Source organism: Vicia villosa, linkage group LG3 (assembly GCF_029867415.1).
Source record: "Vicia villosa cultivar HV-30 ecotype Madison, WI linkage group LG3, Vvil1.0, whole genome shotgun sequence".
Taxonomy (NCBI): domain Eukaryota; kingdom Viridiplantae; phylum Streptophyta; class Magnoliopsida; order Fabales; family Fabaceae; genus Vicia; species Vicia villosa.
In genome coordinates this window covers 105,647,643-105,651,963 of record NC_081182.1, presented here as the reverse complement: position 1 = coordinate 105,651,963, position 4,321 = coordinate 105,647,643, and the positions used below count along the sequence as shown (strand labels likewise).

General features: G+C 31.2%; 1 pseudogene; it reads left to right on the top strand.

Moving 5' to 3' along the window:
- Positions 1-319: 319 nt before the first annotated feature.
- Positions 320-4,025, top strand: LOC131656493 (cellulose synthase-like protein E1; annotated as a pseudogene).
- The last annotated feature ends 296 nt before the right edge of the window (positions 4,026-4,321 follow it).

Sequence of the window (4,321 nt, the reverse complement as noted above, 5' to 3'; positions counted from 1 at the left end):
TAAACCAAACTTCTGAAGGCACTTACATTCATCAAGTGAAATATGTCAAAGAACTTTTGAAGAAATTCAAATTATCAGAAAGTAAAGAAGCGAAAACCCCAATGCATCTTAGGCAAAGAAGAGATAAGTAAGAAGGTAGATCAAAAGATCTACAGAGGTATGATTGGATCGCTACTCCATCTAACTGCATCTAGGCCTGATATTCCATTTAGTGTATGTTTAAGTGCAAGATTCAAATCCTATCCTAGGGAATCACACTTGACTGCTGTCAAAAGAATTCTAAGAAAACAAGTGGAGCAAAGTTCAATAATTAATAGTTATGGGTAAAGAAGAATGTCATCCATTGTTTGAGACAAGAAAAGGTAGTGGAAGATTCATATACATAACATTTCTTTCTCAGTGTTTGTGGGAATTTTCTCTATTTGGATTTACAGATTGAGTTACATATCCAAAGAGTTTGAAGATGGAAACTATATTGTTTGGATTAGATTGCTTTTTGCAGAACTATGGTTTGGTTTTTATTGGTTCCTTCGGCAAATCCTTAGATGGAACCCTGTTTTCAGACAACCCTTACCTCATGTTCTCTCTCAAAGGTATATATTTTTCTATGCATCACCGACACCGACACATGTGATTACATTCAATTTATCTATTTAAAAAATATATTATCTATGTGAATGTGTGATTTCGGTGATTAATGAATGTGCATATTGTGAAGCAGATACGAGAAAGTGTTTCCAAAAGTGGACATATTTGTATGTACGGCAGATCCATATATTGAGCCACCAATAATGGTGATAAACACAGTGCTATCTATGATGGCTTATGATTATCCAAGTGAGAAGCTTAGTTTGTATCTTTCAGATGATGGTGGATCAGAAATAACATTCTATGCTCTCTTAGAGGCTACTCAATTTTCCAAACACTAGTTACCATTTTGCAAGAGATTCAAAGTTGAACCTAGCTTACCAAATGCATATTTTAAGATCTTAGACACTAGTAACTCAAATAATGCTAAAGAGGTTTTGGCCATCAAGGTAACCAAATTCAAAATTAATTTCATAGTTATTCGATGTTTTAAATTAAGTGTCACGGAAGTCGTTACATGTGAATTAACCATAATTTATTCTTGGGTTCATTATTGTAATAGTATATTTTAAATTTATACTTGAATATATTGAGTTTCTTATTATGCATGAGGCTTGTATGTTGTTGATTATATAAATTATATCGAGAAATGGAAAGTAGAGTAGAGAATGCATCGAAGCTTGGTAAAGTACTAGAAGAAGCATACGCAAATCATAAGGATTTTTCTCAGTGGGATTAATATTCATCTAAGCGTGATCATGCAACAATTCTTCAAGTATGTATATTGTATTTTGTTTTTACTCAACTCTGTTTTCACCATTCTTTTGGGTTTAGAGTTTTTTTTCTTTCAAAATTCTAAGAATTTGTTTGGATAAGAAAAATGAAAGAAAATAAAATAAGAGATAAGAATGTTGAAATTGAGAAAAAAAATGAACGGTGAGAGAAGGAATTTTTTTATATAAAATAACAAAAATAGTTTCAAATAAAAAAGAATGAAATTGAGAAAAAAATTAGTTATAATGTAAGATAAATTTAAAGTATTAATAATAATAAAAAGGAGCAATGAGTTTTAGAAAAAGAATTAGAATGACCACTTTTTAAGTAGATTCTAGCATAGAGTTGTGATAGATAAGTTAATAATCAACTATAACTAATAGTTGCTTCGTATTAATTTGTTGATATATATTATTCTCTATAGAAAGGACTGGAATGCAAGAGATGAAGATGGAATTGTTATGCCCACCTTGGTATATTTGGCTCGTGAGAAAAGACCTCATTTTCCACATAACTTCAAAGCTGGAGTCATGAATTCACTGGTACTCTATTACTATATATATATACACACACACACAAAAGCTATTTATTTTTATCATGAATTAAAATTTTAAGACTAAGTTTGCCTGTCCTCAGAACTTTGAAAATCTCACTAAAAATAGCATATATAGTGGTGCTATCCTTATAGCTCATGAGGTAAATTAGATTTAAATAGGCCTCCCCAAGTAAACGGTGGAATTAATCTCTTTGGATTAATCAGTTTCAAAATTGGATACCAAGTTTAAAAAAAAAATACTAAACTCAATGTTTACCTTGTCAATTTTGTATTATAGATTACTCAACATAAAAAAAAACTAACCTATGAGAAAATACACATGCAGGTTGAATTTTTTGGCTTAGATGGATTTGGTGGGCTCATGTATATTGGAACTGGCTGTTTTCACAGAAGAGATGTACTCCGAAGAAAATTCAATAAACAATACAAAAATGATTGGAACAATGAAGAAAATATTGACAATATGATAGAAGCAAGTTTGCAAGAGATGGAAGAAAAATCAAAGCCTCTTGCAAGTTGCACCTATGAAGAAAACTCATCTTGGGGCAAAGAGGTCACACTCACACCCTTTTTCATAAATTATCAAAAGAATAAAAATTGATGTTTCATTTACCTGATGCCTTAAGGCTTTGGGTATTAGACATAAGTTGTTGCTCTTGGCTTTCCTAAACTCAGAAGTGATATTAATTTACTCAATGTGTGAATATTTGATTGCAGGTGGGACTATATTATGATTGTGCAGTGGAGGATATAGTGACATGATTATCTATTTCATGTAAAGGATGGAAATCAGTATACTATAATCCAAAAAGAAAAGCTTTTTTAGGATTGTTTCCGACCACATTGCTAGAAGTGCTTATTCAACATAAGAGATTGTCAGAAGGATGTTTTCAAATTATATTTTCTAAGTTCAGTCCTGTTTGGTACGCTTATGGATTGATAAGTTTAAGCCTTCAACTTGGATATTGTCACTATAATATGTGGGCACTTAACTCCTTTCCAACTCTATATTACTGCATCATCCCTTCACTTTTTCTCCTCAAAGGCATCCCCTTGTTTCTAGAGGTATGAATTAATTAATGTTACCTTATTAAGAACACAATTATATCATGCATCAAATTTCTTACAGTTTCTATTTATGAAGCTCAATCACCTTTAGGAGTATGTGTCATGTATGAAATTTATATGTCATATGTTAAAAAAGTTAGACACATTATAGAAAAATCAGACCCATGTTGGAATGTCAAACAAGTTTCGAGAGACAAGTGTTTCAAAAAAATATTTTAATTAGAATATTTTAAACTCTTTTAACTATAAATAGATAAATGAAGTTCAAATAATTTCATGTATATTATGTAGTAGTGTTGGTATCTTATATTTTCAGGTTAGGTGTGTCGGAGTATGCATGTCGTGTCATGTCCTAGTGTCCATGCGTGTTTCATAATTTTCTACAAAAGTTATTCTAAGTTTCATTTTGGTGTTATTGATGAGATTTAAAGTCCATGGATCATATCTTTTGCATATGTGATAGTTGCTGACTTATCATACTGTGTGATAGAGTTTTTAAGAGTAGGAGGAATAATCAAGGCTTGGTGGAATGACTTAAGAATGTGGCTATATAAAAGAACAACCTCTTACCTTTTTTGTTTAATTGACACCATGTTGAAGTTCCTAGGATTTTCAAATTTAGGCTTCAGAGTATCTACTAAGGTAGCTGAAGAAAATATTTCTCAAAGATATGAGAATGAGATTATGGAGTTTGGAAGCTCTTCTCCAATGCTCACTTTATTGGCTACAATTGTAATGCTGAATTTGTTTTGTCTTGTTGGGATGTTGTTAAGGTGGTTGTGTTAAGTGGGCAATGTTTTAGAATATTTGAGACAATGTTATTGCAAGTTCTACTAAATGGGGTGTTGGTTGTTATTAATATACCTATTTATCAAGGAATTTTCTTTAGGAAGGATAAAGGAAGAATGGCAATGTCTGTTGGAGTTAAGTCAACAATATTAGCTCTAAGTGCATGTGTACTCTTTAGTGCCCTTAGTTAAATTCATGTCTTTTGTCACTTTTTAGTTGTATTTTTATAAATGGTTCATTTGTAATTTTAATTGTGGAGGAGTTGAATTTATTTCCTCTTATTAGTTCAATATGTTCTTTCCCCTCAAACCATTAACTTACCTTACCTTATTTTTGCTATTTATTTTTTATATGCATTATTATTATTATTGCGAAAAATCAGATGTTGAAGAATTCAACACATCAAGAAATATAATGTGTGGGACAAAATAATGATAGTTTATATGGTCACAAGATAGTTGTTTAATAAATATTTGATGGTGAATGGCGTCCTTCTCTTTGGGATGGATGGATGGCGGAGGTGGATATCTAAAAATAGTCGTGTTC